Genomic DNA, 21877 nt, shown 5'->3' on the forward strand with positions numbered 1-21877 from the left:
ATTAACACCAAAAAGTTCAATCTTCGTCTCATCAGACCATAGAATCTTCTTTCTCATAGTCTGGGAGCCCTTCATGTGTTTTTTTGCAAACTGTATGCGGGCTTTCATATGTCTTGTACTGAGGAGAGGCTTCCGTCGGCACACTCTGCCATAAAGCCCCGACTGGTGGAGGGCTGCAGTGATAGTTGACTTTGTGGAACTTTCTCCCATCTCCCTACTGCATCTCTGGAGCTCAGCCACAGTGATCTTGGGGTTCTTCTTTACCTTCTCCCACGATTGCTTAGTTTGGCTGGACGGCCAGGTCGAGGAAGAATTGTGGTCGTCCCAAACTTCTTCCATTTAAGGATTATGGAGGCCACTGTGCTCTTAGGAACCTTGAGTGCTGCAGACATTCTTTTGTAACCTGGGCCAGATCTGTGCCTTGCCACAATTCTGTCTCTGAGCTCCTTGGCAGTTCCTTAGACCTCATGATTCTCATGTGCTCTGACATGCACTGTGAGCTGTGTGGTCTTATATAGACAGGTGTGTGCCTTTCCTAATCAAGTCCAATCAGTTTAATTAAACACAGCTGGACTCCAATGAAGGAGTAGAACCATCTCAAGGAGGATCAGAAAGAAATGGACAGCATGTGAGTTAAATATGAGTGTCATAGCAAAGGGTCTGAATACTTATGACCATGTGATATTTCAGTTTTTCTTGTTTAATAAATTGGCAAAAATATCTACATTTCTGTTTTTTTTCTGTCAAGATGGGGTGCAGAGTGTACATTAATGAGCAAAAAAAAAGAACTTTTTTGATCTTACCAATTGGCTGCAATGAAACAAAGAGTGAAAAATTTAAAGGGGTCTGAATACTTTCCGTACCCACTGTATAGTTTATAATAATATATAGACATAGTTTTAATAAGAATAGATCGATAAAACTTAAATATTTAGTACAGGAATACATTTCGATAATTAAGGACAAACCGACAGAACGTCAGCGGGATTCTTGAGGGATAGAATCAAAGAATCGACTCTTTTTAAATCGACTCCCTGTTGTTTGATTCAGTAAAAAGTGTGTGGCGAACTGATAAATGAAACACTAACGCATGAAAATAAATCAAATAGGATAAATATATGTTTAAATATTGACTTTATAAAAGTGTTTAAATACTTACAAAACACTTTCATGAAAAGAAACGACACTGCGCCTCTGTTACTAAAGTTGTGGTACTAGTAGCTAACAGACCAACAATGCATTGTGGGTAATTTAGCAAACTGTTTACTGGAGTAGAACATTAGTCGAATTTAGATATTTCGACGTTTATACAAAAGCCATTCAACCATAAAATTAATGTGGGTTAATTTAACAAAATAATTAAAATGGTTGATTTTAAATTCATTTCGAACTGTGTAACCTGAATTAGCCACCCCGGGTACTGGAAATAAGGAACACCCTGGGCTTTATTATTTTCATTCTTTATAATAATAAATCAAAACCATATTTTAGGCAAAACAACATGAAGAACATTATGGAACATTTTCTCTCAGTGCAACAAAATTTTTACATAATCCATCTTCACACTGACATGCAGCTCCGGTTCTGTACTGTGTTGCTTAGGGGGGCAGTGAGAAAATGCCCACCCCAGCGCCCCCATAGCGCCCCCATAGCGCCCCCATAGCGCCAGCTCTGCTTGTGTTACTTTAGTTTCACCGTAAACGTGATTTAAATCTGGGGCGAAAAAGGCTGAACGTTATCATTAAATATCTGCCAGGTTCATTAATCACAACCTGTTTATAATCACACAACTTCATCAGTATTAAATCCACAACGTTCTGCTTTAAGATGGAGCTCCGTCATTAACATTTCTACTCGCTGTGAGCAGGGTTTGAACCTGCGCGGGGAGACCCCATTGGATGTCAAGTCCAACGCCTTAACCTCTCGGCCATCACAGCTGCCAGAGTTGTTGGTCCATCTGTAGAGAAACCTCCATCCACTCCAGCACTAAAGCGGCAAAGCATCTCCACATCATCGCACTACCACCACCACGTTTCACTGTTAGGATGAAACGACGTTTCTTGTTGGGAAACAATGTTATAATATAATCTGTAGTTCAGAGAACGGAAAGGAAATGATGCGTTCACAGCTGTGATGGCCGAGAGGTTAAGGCATTGTAATTGAAATCCATTGGGGTCTCCCCGCGCAGATTTGAACCCTGCTCATGTGTGGGTGCAGCGCTGATAGAAATGTACAAAAATGCACAGGTTATGATTGATGTAACATATTCCCATACACAACCATCCTACTGAACTTTATCCCTGCTCAGGTTCAAATCCTGTTTAGAGCAACTGCAAATGTTTCCCTTTAGTTTATGCTTCTTACTCCTGATTAATGGAGGCTTCTGGTATAAGCTGACTTAGTTTCAGGTTTTCATTGTTGTAGCTAGTTTTTGATCCCAAGGTGTCAATAAGGGATGAAGCTTAACTGAGATTAACATCAGTCTGTATTAAATAATTAGAATTAAATAATTCACAGGTCCTTTATTAATTTCCTTTGATTAACAGTCACTAATCTATTCTCCAGCACTGTGCTATTCACCAAACCTTTTCCATATATCCCAGAGGCCCCACAGACATCTCCAATCACACCACATGGCAGCATTTCCAGCTGCCCCATCAACCCCAAGTGTCTGAACATGTGTACAGCTGTGATGGCCGAGTGGTTAAGGCGTTGAACTTGAAGTCCAATGGGGTCTCCCCACGCAGATTCGAACCCTGCTCACAGCGACTGTGTGCATCTTCATTGATGTGTTAGTGTGACCAGAATATAGTTGTATGTAATATAACTATAGTTGTATAGGGGGGGGCAATTGTTGCGATGATGGCCAAGGTGACCAATGGGTAAATTAATGCTTAAATAATTAACATCTTAAGTCATCTGTCAGTTTGCCCTCACAAATAACTTTGAACGTGGAGATAATAATAACTAATAACTAATAATAATAATAATAATAATAATATGATAATTTTAAGTAAAGCCTTCACACTAACAATTTAATAGTCTTTATCAGATAGCATTTTATTTTAGGTGCTAGCTGCTCCAACTAGGGTTGCAAACTTTCAGAACTGTGCAACCCTAACCGTAGGCTATAAAAAATATAACGGGTCATACACAGTTTTATTTAGGCTGTTTAACATTTATTATTTTCATTCTTTATAATAATAAATCAAAACCATATTTTAGGCACACGGCGTTACTAAGACTAAAAGTGAACACTACTTACAATAATAACCGAACCCCTTTTAATTCCCGCGGTAGCAGCAGTGTCATACATAATCGCGCTGTCTCAGTCTAATCTGCAGCGTTTATCTCCCATTGATAAAAATATGGAACACCACGTTTAGTTTCCAAATAAGGAACGATTATGTGTGACGCAGGCACGTAAGTGCGAGCCCTTCCGGAAGTCATTCAAAATGCATTAGAGCGCCCTCAATACGAAAAAAAAGAGCTTTAACATGAGAGTCTATGAGAGCGATCTGGGGCGATTTTCAGTTAGAGCCTGATCGCCCCGAAAGGGCCGGTACTGTACGGAACACAACTCCACACTGATTGGACTGCGATATTCAGAGACAAAACAGACTCCAGAACAGTCACAGCTAGTTTAACACTGGTTGAATGTGATAGAAACATTTCTTCCCTTTCGCACTTTGGTGGTGCGTCGCACGATCGCCCTAATGAACGAGCCGCCTTTGCTCACGTGTGTATTTATTTATGTTTTAATAAAAGCACAGAGCAGCGCTGTGAGCAAGGTTCAAACCTGCACGGGGAGACTCCATTGGATATCAAGTCCAACGCTTTAACCACTCGGCCATCATAGCCTGAGGAACACAGGAGCTCTCTAACAAAAACTTAACCAATTCAACAACAACATCAACAACAATATGATTATCATACTAACAGTGAAGTGTGGTGGTGGTAGTGTGATGATGTGGGGATGCTTTGCTGCTTCAGGGAAACTTACAGTATAAGGATGGATGGACCCACAAATGCTCCAAATTTGATTGATTAATGTAGGAAGTACCAGACACCTTCAGGTCTACAACCTCCATACAGCTGTGATGGCCGAGTGGTTAAGGCGTTGTACTTGAAATCCAATGGGGTCTCCCTGCGCAGGTTCAAATCCTGCTCACAGCGATCATGAGTTTTAATGAAAGCTTAACGTATATACTGATAAACACTGATAAAGTTGTATGATTGCAATCAGATCATGATTAATGTAAAACTAGTTATCCTCCTATACGTAACATCACAATATTTACCTCAGGATTTTCTGGTTGAGAGCAGAATCTGTGGTTCTGTTCAATTTAATTAACTGAAACCACAAACCACAGTGTGTTAATTTTATTAACTTTATATATATATATATCAGGATTTTCAGATAGAGAGCAGAATTTATGGTTCTGTAATATCACTCAGGCCCTGAAGCTGCAAAGCATCCACATCATCACACTACCACCACCACGTTTCACTGTTGCGAGTTTATTATTTACCTCAGTTTGAAGTAAAATGAAACGTTTGTGCTTTTTGCTAATTCAGTGTCACTGGGTGGAAGATTGAAATCCCAGAGAAACACAGATTGATATTTTAAGAATGAATAAAGTTTTATAACAGTCTCTGTGCACCTTCATTGTTTGCGTAGTTGTTGTGTAGTGAGCGGATCTATAGGACGACTTACTCTGAAGGACACGTGAGATGTTCGGGCTCTTCGTCCCCTCTCGGGTTCGCTCTGTCCTTTCCTCTCTCTCGGCTTCACAAAATCACTGAGCTGCACTGCGACACTGGAGGAACATCTCAGCGGCTTTCACACAGACTGGAGACCATGGAAACATGCAAACAAGAAAAAGCAGAAAGAGCAAAAGATCGGAAGGTAAGAAAACTGATTTTAAACTAATTTTATCATTTATTACAATCTTATATTATTATTTAACTTTAAAGTGAGCGTGCTGGTCTGATGTTCTTTATATTCTGTTTATATCCTGTCTCATAATGTAAATTATTGTTAAAAAAAACAGAATTTAGGAAACCCCAGTACAGAAAACAGCTAAGAATCATCCCTTATACAGCTGTGATGGCTGAGAGGTTAAGGCGTTGGGCTTGAAATCCAATGGGGTCTCCCCGCGCAGGTTTGAACCCTGCTCACAGCGGCCTGGACTTTTAATTAAGGAGCCACACCTTGAAACAGAGGATTGTGGATTTAACACTGATAAAAATGTATAATTGTGTTCAGATTATAATAATGAATGTAACATATTTATATCAGAAAATAAAGTGAACCTTCCTCTTTGTGTCCCACAAGAATCCTACTGAACTTTCTCCCTGTTTAGGTTCAAATCCTGTTCACAATAAAATCACATTACGCAACGCTTTACCTCAGGATTTTCTGGTAGAGAGCAGAAATTGTGATTCTGTCCTTTTTTCCAACTCTACTGAACCACAGTGAGAGTCATAAACACCACCAGCACCACCAACAACCCCACAAACACCATCAATGCCCCGAACACCATCTACCAGATCTATAAACGGAACCTAAACTAATTAAACTAGTCCGACTTTTCCGCTTCATTGACACCATCATCATCTCCTCCCTCTCTCTTTCTCTCAGGCTGTGGGTCAGAAGTGTGTAGGCGCTGTTTTACACTCTGGTACTGACGGGCAGACACTGGCACAGGTAGGAAGCAGCGCTGATCTCCGCATCATCAAGCCACGCCTTTCATTCTCACCAATACTGAACTGCTGCCTGGTCAGGTGGATCATCAAAAGTACAACAGCACAGAGTACAGGTACACACATGCACACAAATGAGTGTACGTTTATTTTGAGTAAACTACTCAACATGTTCCAGCTAGTCTGTTTAGAAGCTGGGGTCAGAGCTTTGAGAGTTAAAGCCATGCTCAAGGGTCCAACAATTTCTGCTATACACAACTGGGAATTGACAGCCCAGAGCTCTGCCTACTGAGCTACAGACAAAACACTCGCAACAGAAATAAACTAATCCTGCTACAGAAATCTAACTAGTCCTGAATAATCAAGCCTTTAATATTAAATCAGATAATCAGACAAAATATGATAAATATTTTGAAGCACTTCTATTAACCACTGTTTCAAATCAGGATCCAAACCTGATGTACACAATTATGTTTCTATACTCACCAGTCTGTGTTATACATGATGAGCTTTATTTATCTGTATTATTAAATACATTTCATTAAACGTATATTTAATGAACGTACAGCTAACCTACACTACTGTGCATGCACATATAGCGTATTTACTATCTATGGAATTATCTATTTTTATCAGTGCACAGAAGTTGGCTAAAACACAAGAAGTTTTGTTAATACAGATCTGTAATTTTAATGTTTGTATTGTTAATGTAGATGGAAAACTGTAACATGGATGCCTCTAAGGGTGGTAAAATATATACATAGAACGTAACTGGAGGTATTATTGTTACTGAACATTTTAAACTAGTTCACATTTAGTTAAACCAGTTTGTATCTTGTGCCAGTGTCTCCATGAATGAATAGGAATTAGGAAGCTGAGGGAACTTCATGACAGCGGGGCTGAAATGGTAGATGTTTAGAGCAGCTCTACAGATTTCATCTCATTTAACTTTTTTATTTAAAAGTTCTTGTGAACATTATTTACTGATTTGTAGCATTGTTAGCTGTTTATTTCAGGTGCAGTGTGACAGTAGATGATTTAACAAATCACACCCAAACTACATAAACATGTAGACACTCATCCTCCAGAGACTCAGAATGTGTTATTATTATTATTATTATTGATGTTGTTAATAAATGAGTTTAAAAATGACACCATTATTTGAGCTGTATGGGCCACATGGTGGATCAGTGGGTAACACTGTGACCCAAACTCAGAGGTGGAAAGTAAGGAATGACATTTACTCGCGTTACTGTAATTGAGGAGTTTTTTTGTGTACTTTTTTTTAGTAGATTTTACAACCTGTAAAGAAGTGGACATGAAACCGGCCCGTTAGGCTGTTCGATCCTGCGGAGCATTTACGCATTTGTGGCTGCGAACTGAATCACGAGTTAACGAGTCAGAAACGACTCACTCTGTTTCATTATGATGTTGTGCATAAACAACTCCATGAATCGGTTCATTTGGTGAAGAGATTCAGATGTATAAAGCAATCAGAGCTTCAGAATTCACAGTCTGGGCGGAATTTCAATCTCTTTCTTTATTGGTTGTTGTATAAATGACAGTTTAGTGAACGAATCACCAATTTAAGCTTTTTACCGGGAAAGCCGAGAGCAGTGTTGCCAACTTAGCGACTTTGTCGCTATATTTAGCGACTTTTCAGACCCCTTTAGCGACTTTTTTTCAAAAAAGCGACTAGCGACAAATCTAGCGACTTTTTCTGGTGTTACTGGAGACTTGGAGACTCGAACGTGAAAACACATATTGTTCTGCAGTTACTGTCCTCACCGAGCAGCGGGTGCTGCTGTGAGCCCCCCCGCCCCCCCAAAGCACTCACGGGCGGTCAGTATCACAGTCAGAGTTGCCAGATTGGGCTGTTTTCCACCAGAATAGCGGGTTTTGTTGGAAATTGTTTTAAAGACATGCAAGCAAAAATTATTTGTTCTTTATATGTATAATTACTGATCTGTACATTTTAAGATATTAATTTGTACGTCATGATGGTTTAACTGGTTTATTATTTGTGAAATGCTAAACATCATCTGCTTATCCTGTGTTTTGGGCATTTTTTCATGCATTTTGGCTGAAAATTACTGTCGCAATCTGGTAACCCTGCCCAGAGTAGCTCAATGTTGTCTTAAAAAACAAAAACAAACCACAAATCAACAGAAGAATGTTCATTTGTAGTTCTAAACATATTTAGGGTGTTTTTACCCACTTTTTGTCTCTCCCACGATGTTATTCCTCTCTTCTACAGCGTCAATTACATGCAAATTGACCTTATGCAAATTAGGTGATGACGTCATTTAGCGACTTTTAGGACAGCCAATAGCTACTTTCCTTACTGAGGAGTTGGCAACACTGGCCGAGAGAATAAATGATCTACAATAGTTTACATACATTAGTTAGGAGGATAAAACAGTTGGGGATGGATTTATATAATCTGGAAACATACAGGATGGTCTTGTGGATTATATCCCTAATGGAACAACACATGGATATAGATCAAGTAAGCACATAAGTGCTTATGATTTTCTGTTGCTGTGTGACTGATCTGGGTCGCGGTTCTGCTGTTTACGGTTGGCTTTCATTTTGCAACGATAGCAAAGCATTATGAAATATTGTGATTTTTTTATGTTCATTATTGTTTGAGTAATTATTGAAGTAAAACGGACAGCATAAATGTGATTGTGAGATGTAGCTGGTTTGTTCCTATGCTGGTGTAAGACCCGTTATATTTTTGATAGGTGCGACTTTACCAGCCTAACCCTGTTACTGAGGATACACAGAAATGATGCTGTATTGAACTGATAAGAGCAGTTACAGGGTGTTCGGTGTGTAGAGCTTAAATCCACACATGAGCTGCTGATATGCTGCATGGCTGGTGAGCTGTGTGTGTGTCTGCTTCATCATTCATCATTCATCTATCAACTTCTGTTACAAATGATGTTCCTCCTTCTGTTAAACAACTAACTCAGTAACGTTTACTCTCAGTACCCCCCCCCCCCCCAAACACACACACACACACACACACACACACACACGCACACTCTGCACTGTGTGTTTGTTTATGAATCCCGGTATTAGAGTGACGTGTAGAGTGACGTGGTACCTACAGGTGGATGAAACCTTTATGACGTAGTAAGGATTCCACTCCACACCGGGTATAAATAGCGGGGAGAGCGGGATCCTCCATCACTCTTCACTGACAGAGATACAGGACACACACGCGGCGGTTACTCTCTCACACTCACCGTGTTTAGCATGGCGTTCCAGGGATTTATATCGGGGGGCGGACTGCGCTCAGCGGGTGTCGCGGTCGGCGTTACAGCTGCTGCTGCGGCCGGCTGTTATTTACTCTACCAAAAATGGCGTAAAGCGCGCAAGAGCACCAGAGGTGTCGCAGAGGCGGCGGAGGCGGAGGAACACATTCCTGAGGACGGGAGCAAGGTGGAACAGGCACCGGTACAAACCGGGTCTGAGGAGGGGAGCAAGGTGGAACAGGCACCGGTACAAACCGGGTCTGAGGACGGGAGCAAGGTGGAACAGACGCCGGTACAAACCGGGTCTGAGGAGGGGAGCAAGGTGGAACAGACGCCGGTACAAACCGGGTCTGAGGAGGGGAGCAAGGTGGAACAGACGCCGGTGCAAACCGGGTCTGAGGAGGGGAGCAAGGTGGAACAGGCGCCGGTGCAAACCGGGTCTGAGGAGGGGAGCAAGGTGGAACAGACGCCGGTACAAACCGGGTCTGAGGAGGGGAGCAAGGTGGAACAGGCGCCGGTACAAACCGGGTCTGAGGAGGGGAGCAAGGTGGAACAGGCGCCGGTACAAACCGGGTCTGAGGACGGGAGCATAGTAGAACAGATACCGGTACAAACCGTGTCTGAGGACGGGAGCATAGTGGAACAGATACCGGTACAAACCGGGTCTGAGGACGGGAGCATAGTGGAACAGATACCGGTACAAACCGGGTCTGAGGACGGGAGCAAGGTGGAACAGGCACCGGTACAAACCGGGTCTGAGGAGAGAAGCAAGGTGGAACAGACACCGGTACAAACCGGGTCTGAGGACGGGAGCATAGTAGAACAGATACCGGTACAAACCGTGTCTGAGGACGGGAGCATAGTGGAACAGATACCGGTACAAACCGGGTCTGAGGACGGGAGCATAGTGGAACAGATACCGGTACAAACCGGGTCTGAGGACGGGAGCAAGGTGGAACAGGCACCGGTACAAACCGGGTCTGAGGAGGGGAGCATAGTGGAACAGGCACCGGTACAAACCGTGTCTGAGGACGGGAGCCAGGCACTGACACTGATGGAAATCCTGGGTCAGAGTAAGTGTGTGTGGAGAGAAAATGTATATATGATATATAGTGACTATAGGAAGTGATGATAATAATACTAATAATGGTTCTGCTCTTGTTTAGGCTGCCACAGAGTGTACACCTTCGAGTACAGTTTTGAGTTCTTCGGTTCTGAAATCAACGAACCGTCAGAGTACTGGACTCGTACTGAATTTGCTGCTGGTTTCATAATTAGATTTGATATGTTCACTCGACTCTTCAAGTTTGTAGGCCGGGCAGGACCAGCTTTAGTCAGCCTGGCTCAGAAGATCCAGAAAGCACTGACCGGTACCAGTGATACACTGGCTGTTACCGATAACAAAGTCACCGGTCAGTGAAAAGAAAGAAGTTCAATTCAAAAGAAATGTGTGTTCAAGTTCTTGCTCAGGGGCCAAAATGTGGCAACTTTGCAGCACCGGGGCTTGAACCAACAACCTTCTGATTACTTCAGTTAAAGAAGTTTAATTCAAAAGAAATGTGTGTTCAAGTTCTTGCTCAGGGGCCAAAATGTGGCAACTTTGCAGCACCGGGGCTTGAACCAACAACCTTCTGATTACTTCAGTTAAAGAAGTTTAATTCAAAAGAAATGTGTGTTCAAGTCCTTGCTCAGGGGCCAAAATGTGGCAACTTTGCAGCAACGGGGCTTGAACCAACAACCTTCTGATTACTAATCCTTAAATAAAATTGACTAAAGCTTAAGTGCAGCGTTTGTTGTATTTTTATATTTCAGTGTTTTATATGAACTTATTAAACTACAAGCTTGGTATTTCATTAGTGCTGTTGTTGGGAAAAATAGCATCATTTGTTTGCTCAGTGAAGTTATTTTAATATTCAGATCAGATCTATATTAGTGCTGGACCAAACACAAAACACATACGACTTCTTTTACAAATTCTTACACAAGATCTACTCAAAATCCATGCATTCACAAGGGCCAAATCCACAAAATGGAAAAAAATGGAAATGACGTATCTCTAAAACTAACAGAAAAACGTAGGAAACATTTATTGTGCATTTATTCAGACAAATCAACCTATTAAAGTCTGCTACAGTTTGATGCATTAATGTCAAACTAAAAAACTTTTTACCCCCTACAAAAAAGTTTGTATTTATTTATTAACATTGTTTTAAATAAGCATCAATGTCTCGAAAAATGACATTATTTATTTTTATATACAGTGTATCACAAAAGTGAGTACACCCCTCACATTTTTGCAGATATTTAAGTATATCTTTTCATGGGACAACACTGACAAAATGACACTTTGACACAATGAAAAGTAGTCTGTGTGCAGCTTATATAACAGTGTAAATTTATTCTTCCCTCAAAATAACTCAATATACAGCCATTAATGTCTAAACCACCGGCAACAAAAGTGAGTACACCCCTTAGTGAAAGTTCCTGAAGTGTCAATATTTTGTGTGGCCACCATTATTTCCCAGAACTGCCTTAACTCTCCTGGGCATGGAGTTTACCAGAGCTTCACAGGTTGCCACTGGAATGCTTTTCCACTCCTCCATGACGACATCACGGACCCGGCGGATATTCGAGATTTTGCATTCCTCCACCTTCCGCTTGAGGATGCCCCAAAGATGTTCTATTGGGTTTAGGTCTGGAAACATGCTTGGCCAGTCCATCACCTTTACCCTCAGCCTCTTCAATAAAGCAGTGGTCGTCTTAGAGGTGTGTTTGGGGTCATTATCATGCTGGAACACTGCCCTGCGACCCAGTTTCCGGAGGGAGGGGATCATGCTCTGCTCAGTATTTCACAGTACATATTGGAGTTCATGTGTCCCTCAATGAAATGTAACTCCCCAACACCTGCTGCACTCATGCAGCCCCAGACCATGGCATTCCCACCACCATGCTTGACTGTAGGCATGACACACTTATCTTTGTACTCCTCACCTGATTGCCGCCACACATGCTTGAGACCATCTGAACCAAACAAATTAATCTTGGTCTCATCAGACCATAGGACATGGTTCCAGTAATCCATGTCCTTTGTTGACATGTCTTCAGCAAACTGTTTGCGGGCTTTCTTGTGTAGAGACTTCAGAAGAGGCTTCCTTCTGGGGTGACAGCCATGCAGACCAATTTGATGTAGTGTGCGGCGTATGGTCTGAGCACTGACAGGCTGACCCCCCACCTTTTCAATCTCTGCAGCAATGCTGACAGCACTCCTGCGCCTATCTTTCAAAGACAGCAGCTGGATGTGACGCTGAGCACGTGCACTCAGCTTCTTTGGACGACCAACACGAGGTCTGTTCTGAGTGGACCCTGCTCTTTTAAAATGCTGGATGATCTTGGCCACTGTGCTGCAGCTCAGTTTCAGGGTGTTGGCAATCTTCTTGTAGCCTTGGCCATCTTCATGTAGCGCAAAAATTCGTCTTTTAAGATCCTCAGAGAGTTCTTTGCCATGAGGTGCCATGTTGGAACTTTCAGTGACCAGTATGAGAGAGTGTGAGAGCTGTACTACTAAATTGAACACACCTACTCCCTATGCACACCTGAGACCTAGTAACACTAACAAATCACATGACATTTTGGAGGGAAAATGACAAGCAGTGCTCAATTTGGACATTTAGGGGTGTAGTCTCTTAGGGGTGTACTCACTTTTGTTGCCGATGGTTTAGACATTAATGGCTGTATATTGAGTTATTTTGAGGGAAGAATAAATTTACACTGTTATATAAGCTGCACACAGACTACTTTTCATTGTGTCAAAGTGTCATTTTGTCAGTGTTGTCCCATGAAAAGATATACTTAAATATCTGCAGAAATGTGAGGGGTGTACTCACTTTTGTGATACACTGTACAATTAATGGTCCTCACCTACTACAAACCTTATTTTTGTAAATATTCATTTATTTATTACAGATTAATAACTAAACATTTGGAATGAAGAAAAAATTAACTTATTTTTATTACCATTATTACATTATATAGCATATACTAGTTTACACAAGTAAAAATTGTACTGTTTCAATTTTTAAAACTCAAACTTTAAAAATTAAACTCAAACTTTTGAATTAAAACATTCAGCTGTGTTCTTATAATCAAACTTTCCTTTTATAGATATATTTTAAAAACAAGGAACAAAAATCTGAATATTTAGTTTGTCAATACGGGTTTTAAACTATCCACAAACCTTTCTTTTATTTCAATATTTTAAAAATGAATTATATCTAAATTATTCAAATTAAATTATTTGAAGTGGAGCTGCAACCTCAGCATCACTGTTTCTGACCCACTGAAAACCAAACATTCCCAACATAAACATGCAAATCCAACAAAGTGTTTACAATCCCAGATCTACTCAATCCACGCAGGCACAAGGGCCAAATCCACAAAATGAAAAAAAAAATGGAAATGGAAATGACTTGGCTCCCTGTCACTCCTCTCACTATCCTGTTGATATTTATCCTCGCTACTCAACACTGCAGTCACCATCATCTAGTAATGTACACACCTCATCTACTGTCAGCCAAACCAGACTGGATATGGGGACCTAGGGACGGGGACCTAGGGACACCCCTTCCAACATTTCAAACTGCAGTTAGAAACTAAACTACCAAAATAAAATAGAATGTTTCCCTGCCCCTGCATGGGAGCTCTGCTTATTGCTTATCTGACCCCCTGCAGTGCTCGGTCAGTCTGCTGGGGATCATCCTCACAGGAAAAGGTGATTGTGATTGCGTGATTGTGATTGCGGAATATGATCAAAAGATGGCGCTAAAGTTATTTATACATAAACATGAGCAACGTTTAACAGTGTTACACAATGACTAACTGTACAACAAGTCTGTTTTATGCTGTAAAGTATATGTATGTATACACACATATTAGGTGATTCATTGTTCTTCAAATAGGCTAGTGACCCCTGTTCTTAAAAAGACAAAGATACACGTTTCATTTGAGTACATGATCTAATAATGCTGTGTGTTAAGGTTTTATTTAACCTGGTTTATACCTGCCTTCATCCAGCTAAAGAAGCCAATCATTTTTAAATAACCATCACAACAACACAAAAGATATTTCATTCTTATGTGCAAATATGTACAATAACAGTTGTTTAAAGTTAAAGTTGAGTTTAAAGTTACATACTGAGTGAATATGTTGAGCATTTATTACGTTCTGTATGTACTTGGCTAATACACAAGATGTTTTGTTAATACAGATCTGTACTTTCAATCTTTTTATTGTTAATGTAGATGGAAAACTGTAACATGGAGACTGAATGGTGGTAAAACCATGAGGGGCATCTTTCAGGAGTTCCACTATATACTTTACTATCTCTCTCTCGGTCTATCTATCTATCTATCTATCTATCTATCTATCTATCTATCTATCTATCTATCTATCTATCTATCTATCTATCTATCTATCTATCTATCTATCTATCTATCTATCTATCTATCTATCTATCTATCTATCTATCTATCCATCCATCATCTATCCATCCATCATCTATCTATCTCTCTCTCTCTCTCTCTCTCTCTCTCTCTCTCTCTCTCTCTCTCTCTCTCTCTCTCTCTCTCTCTCTCTCTCTCTCTCTCTCTCTCTCTCTCTCTCTCTCTCTATCATCTCTCTCTCTCTCTCTCTCTCTATCATCTATCTCTCTCTCTCTATCTATCATCTCTCTCTCTCTATCTATCATCTATCTCTCTCTCTCTCTCTCTCTCTCTCTCTCTCAATTCAATTTGCTTTATTGACATGACAAATTTACATATTTGTATTGTCAAAGCTTACATTAGTATATATAAATATTTGAAAAAAAGAACAAGTATATACATAGAAAAAAAATGGTAATAAAATATTCATTATGTAATTAGACAATTATTCACACAAAAAAAAGAGAAAATATTACTGTGTGTGTGTGTGATGTGTGTGTGTGTGTGTGTTGTGTGTGTGGTGTGTGTGTGGTGTGTGTGCGGGGGGTGGGTGGGGGGATGATCTGGTGTTTCACTCACTGTCCCGGAGTGTGTGACACTCCTGTACATATCTGGCTGCAGTGGAGGCTGATGGTCCCTCTCCTAATATAATGGCCAGTTTCTCGCTGTCTGTCAGCGTTCTGAAGCCGCTCACCTCTCTTCCAAACTGATCAAAATATTTGTGTCTAATTGTTGTGTATTTTGGGCAGTTTAGAAGGAAGTGCACCTCTGTCTCTACCTCACCTGTCCTGCAGTGACCACACAGTCTCTCCTCTCTGGGGATCCAGGACTTTTTTAACCTGCCTCTCTCGATGGCCAGGCTGTGGTCACTCAGTCTGTATTTGGTGAGAATGTGTCTCTGCTTCGTATCTCGGACAGTGAGGAGATACGTGGCCAGGTTGTATTCATGTTTTAGGGTCAGATAGCAGTTCAGTCTGTTTTGGGATTGAGTTTGGGTTCTCCAATGTTCCAGATAAGTGTTTTTGAGGTGTTTGATAATTTGGGTGATCCTGATTGGTGTTTGGGAAGCAGTGCTGGTCAGAGAGTTAGGGTTGTTAGGGGTCAGAGTGTTGGGCAGTCTCTGGACCAGCTGACACAGGGGACTCTTTTCAGGGTAGAGCTCTTGGGATTGGAGTGCCTGAAACTGCAGGCTTGTTGTGGGACTGGATTTTAGGTGCATCCAGAATTTAAGGGCTCTTTTTTTAATATTAATGACTAATTGGTATCGGCCTAATTCAGCCCTGCATGCATTGGTTGGGGTTTTTCTTTGTACATGTAAAATCATTCTGCAGAATTCTGCATGCAGGACTTCAGCGGGATGCTTGTCCCATCTAGTGTAGTCATGATGACTGAGTGGACTCCATACTTCACTACCGTATAGCGCAATGGGCAGGATTATACTATCAAAGATCTTTAACCAGATTCCAATTGGGACGTCAATCTTAATGAATTTGTTTTTAATTGAATAGAGGGCTCTGCAGGCCTTCTCTTTCAGTGCATCCACTGCCAGACCGAAGCCTCCTGAGGCGCTGATTTTGAGCCCCAGGTAATCATAAGAAAGGGTGTGGTCTAGGGCGGTGTCTCCTAGATTGAAAGTGTACCTGTTCTCCTGAGATCTGGCTTTCTTTTGGAAGATCATGATTTTATATTTATCAGGATTTACTGTCAGGGCCCAGGTCTGACAGTACTTCTCCAGCAGATCCAGATGCTGCTGAAGCCCCTTTTCTGTGGGCGACATCAGCACCAGGTCATCCGCATAGAGAAGAAATTTAACTTCCGTTTTATTTAGTGTCAGGCCGGGATTTGCAGATTGCTCCAATAACACCGCTAAATCATTGATATAGATATTAAATAGAGTAGGAGACAAGCTGCAACCCTGCCTGACACCACGCCCCTGAGTGAAGACCTCAGTCATTTTATTGCCAATTTTTACTCCACATTTATTATTGACATACATTGATTTAATGATGTCATAGACTTTACTCCCTACACCATTTTGGATAATTTTATAATATAATCCTTCTTGCCAGATTGAATCAAATGCTTTTCTAAAATCTATAAAACATGCAAAAACTTTAGCATGATTTTGTTTGTGTAGATGTTGGTGGATTAGGGTGTGTAGGGTGTAAATATGGTCAGTAGTGCGATGATTTGGTAAAAAGCCAATCTGTCCATTACTCAGGACACTGTGCTCGGTAAGGAAGGCCTGTATCCGGGCGTTAATGATACAGCAGAACACCTTCCCCAGGTTACTGCTCACACAGATGCCTCGGTAGTTGTTGGGGTCGAATTTGTCTCCACTCTTATAGATTGGGGAAATAAGCCCCCTGTTCCAGATCTCAGGAAAGCAGCCGGATTGGAGAACGATATTGAACAACCCAAGCAGAGCCTGCTGCAGCTGAGGACTGCTGCACTTCAGCATCTCGGTCCTGATGCTGTCAGGTTCACAGGCTTTTCTGGATTTAAGTTTTTTAATTTGGGTATTCAATTCTTCCTGTGAAATTTGGTAATCAATGGAATATATTCCATTAATTTGTGAAACAGCTTTATTAACCCCTGATTGGTTTAATTCAAATGATTCTGATTAAAAAATTATTAGTGATTTTTGAGGAACCAACAGCAGATTTAAATTTGTCATGATTCCATCTGAATGTTCGGTTTAACTGGGATGTTTTGCAGGGCTCATATTTCATGGTTTGATGCTGACTGAGTCGTTTAAGGTAAACATTGATTTGACAGTGATCAGAAAGTGGGAGTTGTGGTCTGACAGTGAACGCACTAATAGTGGAGGGGTCCATGTCAGTGATCGCATAGTCGACTACACTAGCTCCAAGACCTGAACAGTATGTAAACCTCCCTAAAGAGTCCCCTCGGATCCTACCATTAAGAATATACAGACCTGAGGATCGACAGAGGTGCACTAGCTCTTTACCATTCCTGTTCAGGACGTGGTCAGGACTGTTTCTTTGGGAGAAGATAGTGCTGAAGTTGATGGAGGTTTGTTTAAATATATATTTGTTACCAGTAGAATCGATGGTATCGTTCTCATTGCCTGTTCTGGCATTTAAATCTCCAACAAGCATGACATTCCCCTGGGCCTGAAAATGTCTGATTTCCTGCTGAAGATTCTCAAAGAAACAATCCTGATAGTACAGAGACTCTATAGAGGGGGGGTGTAAACTGCACATATGTACAAGTCATTTTCACATTCAATTATGTTTTTATTTAATTTTAGCCAAATATGTGTTGAATATCTTTTAGTTTCTGACAAATATGGTGATAAATTGTCCTTATACCAGGGGTGCACAACTTCTTTTTACCAAGGGCCGATTTCACATAAACACTTAAACCAGAGGGCCACAAATTAAATTTTTACAGACCTGTCCACGTGAATTTGTAATACAGTTAGGGCTGGGTGAAAAGAAAATCTCAATTATTTTCAAATGTATTAACGATTCACGATTGTGAATTTTTTTGTTTTTGTATAATGCAATTGAAAAATTTTAATTTAAAAGACTGCAGAAATGCAAAAATAGTAACAGCACCACCTAATTATCCTTTCAAGGAACTCAAACTTTATAACAATAACAATATAATAATAATTAACAATAATTTAAACAAAATAGACATCTTAACTAGCTATATTCTTTATATAAAAAGCTCACAAACAACAAACAACAAGCAGCATAAGAAAAGTGCAAAACCACAAAAAGTTCACAAAAAGGAACACGAGCCTGTTTACTGTTTCCACCATATAAGTGAGTCTGTATCAGTATCTAAACTGGAGGACATTGAGTAAGCAGTCAGCTCAGCTTTGATTTTGTCCTCTTGTGACTGGGGGGTGGATGGAGGAGGCACAGGCTGCTTCTAACAATATGTGCTACAATTCCCATGCTCCCACGGATTCTCACGTGACTATCACATGTCCCGGGTCAGCCAATCCTGATCGCGCCCATCGGCTCCGGAGTTTTGATTCAGTTCAGCTGTGTTCGGTTCCATGCACATCTTATTTAAACTTTTCTGTTTGTGTGTCTCGTTGTGAAGTTTTGCTGATCGTGTTTGCGTCCTTATTTCTAAATCTAACCATTACCGTGTATAATCCTTGTTGTCTTCCGTTTGCTGCCTGTCTGTTTATCCTCTGATTTTGGACATTACTTGACTTTGTACACTGTTTTTGCCCTTTTGATATAAAACTTTCCCTGATTTATATTCCGCGAGCGTCTGGTGACATGTTGGTATTTTAATTAAATTATAAAGTATGTAAACAATCGCGATTGTCACATTTCTAACATCGGGTGAAAACGTTCATGCGAATTAACCGAATTAATCGTGAAAATCGCCCAGCACTAAATACAGTTACATAAAATCAGGTAGTTAAAAGAAATGTCTTAATGGTCAGTGGACACCAACTGATTAATGTGGTCGCAAGCACACCAGACATGAGAAAATACTTGTATGTCCATTCGGGGTTAAATTTTATATGCTCGAGATCCACTTTTCTTTTTTACTCGTACTTGGTTTGAACAAACACATGGTACCGCTGAACTAACTTGTATTTACATCATTTACTTTTCAGTCGCAATTTCATGGAATTAGCCGGTGAATTTAAAATGACAGCATACTGGGACAGTGGTAGCCTAGTAGGTAGAGCTTTGGGCTATCAACCGGAAGATTGGCGGTTCAAATCCAGGCTCTGCTATGCAGCCACTGTTTGGTCCTTAAGCAAGGCCCTTAACCCTATCTGCTCCAGGGGTGCCGTACGATGGCTGACCCCAGCTTCCAAAACAAGCCGGGATATGCGAAGAAAGAATTTCATTGTACTGTACACCTGTATATGTGACAAATAAAGTATATCTTATCTTATAATTTATTTAAAAATGCATCAGCACTTCATTGGGTCGGATCTGGTCGGTGCTGCAGTGAGATGCTGGGATCTGGTCGATGCTGCAGTGGGACGCTGGGGTTTGGTGGACGCTGAGTTGCTGGATGTGGCTCTACTGTGTCCTGCATTACTGGGAGTGGCTCTATTTGATCTGCCTCTCTTGGGTTGCACTGTACTCCTAGGCCTATGGTTTATGTCTTAAGGATAAGGTGTCATTAACCCGGGGCTTTGTACGGCTCCTCCCAGATCGTATGCTAACATCCAGATGTTGTTTTTGTCCACATGTACATGGTCATGTAGGTGTTCTGAAGTAAGCGTTGGGTGATGGGCAATTGTAATGCCCATGATCTGTTTAAAAACGATTACATATTCTATCCACCCACAGTTTTTTTTTTAATTAAGTGCTAAAACCCTTGTTCTAGCATTTTGTTCTTTCTGGTTTTCCATATTGCCAGTTTTGCTGTCCCAGATACAAAATTTAGAAGGACTGTGGTGTTTTTGTTATTTTGTAGTATATTTAGGTCTAAAGATGAAAAATCCCACCCAGAGCTAACAACCCGGGTCCTACCGCGGTCACATTATTGTCACTTTTACTGCACGTCTAAACCCTGTTTTACGGTAATACAGTTGTGAAGCGTTGAAGAAGGTAAATAATCTCTTTACAGTTTAATATACAAGCATTATTCTGATGCATAGAAACCTATGCATACAACCTATATGTAGATCTAAAAATGTGGACATTCAGACCTTCTCTGTTATTAAAACACAAATTTCAATAAAATCTCTGTATTTTTAAAAACCATTTTCTTATCTACTTGTTATAAATACTTTTGTTTATATTTTGACAACATAAGGACATAACATGGTAAAATTATGCACATTTTAAAATTCCATTAAAAAACTAAAGGAAGTGTTATAGACCAATTTTAGATCTCTAATAAAATAAGCAAATTAATTTATTTTTAAATCACCCCACCAGACACTTGAAGAATACTTACTTTTCTACTGACTTTATGAGGCTCATTTATACTGTACTGCACATGTCGCCCTCATGTGGTACTTTTGGAGAATTGCAAAAAAGTAATATAAAATAATAATACTTTTTTTCCAACAAGGTTAGAAGATCTCATATTACTAGAGATGGGACGATCGGGGTTTTTGGCACCGATTGCGATCTCCGATCTCCTTTCAGGGCAATCGGACGATAGTCGATTTCGAGGGGCGTTGACATGCAATTTTTAGCGCAAAATCAGCAGTAAATAATAAAGTAACCAAACAATTATTTTTTTCACCCACAGGAGACATATCTTATTAGTCTAACTGACCACACACACACACACACAGGTTTAATGTTATCCAGTTTAGTCTAAAAAAACCTTAAAAAGAGCCTCACAGTGAAGATAAACCGAAAGCAACAGCGTGTGTGTGTTTCTTTAAAAAAAAACGCTTTGTTCACAGTGTCGCTTTAAATGATTCTGATTCAGGAGTCGAATGTGACGCGTAAGTTTCTCTCTCCGTTTTTACTGTTATTAATAAATGCTGTGGTTTTAAATAAACACCAGCTACTACAGAACATTTTGTGTGACTTTCTTACATTAAAAAGCTTCATTAAAAAGCTTAATTAAACCGCTATTACCACAGAGCGGTCACCGAGTCAGACTCGTTCCGTCTGTGGAGCTACAAGTTCTGATTACCCTAAAAGTTTAGCAGATGATCCTGAACTAACGAATTTGGTAATGAATAAACTTTTGCCTCTGATTGGCTCTGTAACGTTTTCTGTTCTCATCTACATCACAAGTAAGAACCACTTACGATTTACCAAAGTGAACCAGGAGTTTATATAACGTGCTGATAGAATCGACTCAGATGTGACCGGGTTGAATTATCTTTTTAAAGTAAATATTACAATCAGCAAAATTACATCGTATGTACGATGCACAACGTTAATGATGTTTTTTTTAGGTCATGAAGAGCTTTCACTGTGGTTTCTGTACGATGGTTGATGAATGGTGATGTGATGGTTGGCGCGTCGTAGCTCAAAGTCTGGATCAATCCACTGAGCTGTTAACTTAACGTGGTCTTTATATATCACACGATCGAATCGGCTACTTTTAGGAAATATCGCCGATCGCCGATAGCATATTTTGATTAAAAATCGGCCGATACCGATTCATAGCCGATCGATCGTCCCATCTCTACATATTACCACATCATACAGATTTTACTGATTCCACTGAATTTTATTCTAGATCAAGCCAACATGAACATTTATAGCAGCAGGAAGAACAAGATAGAAAAACAACCTGGACATGATGCAGTAGTTTTATTTTATGTTCTGGTTAAGTGTAAAATATTGATACATTATCGTTTTTATAAACTGAGGGCAGTGGTAGCACAGTGGTTAAGGTACAGGACTAGTAATCAGAAGGTTGCTGGTTCAAGCCCTGCATCAGCCAGGTTGCCACTGTTGGGCCCTTGAGCAAGACCAAAACATGGTGTTGTAGAAAAGC

The 21877-nt window shown here is 40.4% G+C and overlaps 1 long non-coding RNA gene and 4 other non-coding genes across 5 annotated transcripts; 4 read left to right on the top strand and 1 right to left on the bottom strand.

Annotated features, from left to right (window-relative positions):
* Positions 1 to 1855: 1855 nt before the first annotated feature.
* On the bottom strand, positions 1856 to 1937 carry trnas-uga (transfer RNA serine (anticodon UGA)). Its single transcript has one exon. It is a non-coding gene; the product is annotated as a tRNA-Ser (tRNA).
* Positions 1938 to 2686: 749 nt separating this feature from the next.
* trnas-uga (transfer RNA serine (anticodon UGA)) lies at positions 2687 to 2768 on the top strand. The gene has a single exon. It is a non-coding gene; the product is annotated as a tRNA-Ser (tRNA).
* A 1326-nt stretch (positions 2769 to 4094) lies between these two features.
* Positions 4095 to 4176, top strand: trnas-uga (transfer RNA serine (anticodon UGA)). The gene has a single exon. It is a non-coding gene; the product is annotated as a tRNA-Ser (tRNA).
* A 669-nt stretch (positions 4177 to 4845) lies between these two features.
* On the top strand, positions 4846 to 6733 carry LOC134326391 (uncharacterized). The gene is made up of 4 exons (XR_010014502.1): positions 4846 to 4909; positions 5645 to 5822; positions 6551 to 6613; positions 6710 to 6733. It is a non-coding gene; the product is annotated as an uncharacterized LOC134326391 (long non-coding RNA).
* On the top strand, positions 5105 to 5186 carry trnas-uga (transfer RNA serine (anticodon UGA)). The gene has a single exon. It is a non-coding gene; the product is annotated as a tRNA-Ser (tRNA).
* Positions 6734 to 21877: the final 15144 nt, after the last annotated feature.

This window comes from Trichomycterus rosablanca, chromosome 14 (assembly GCF_030014385.1).
Source record: "Trichomycterus rosablanca isolate fTriRos1 chromosome 14, fTriRos1.hap1, whole genome shotgun sequence".
Classification (NCBI taxonomy): Eukaryota; Metazoa; Chordata; class Actinopteri; order Siluriformes; family Trichomycteridae; genus Trichomycterus; species Trichomycterus rosablanca.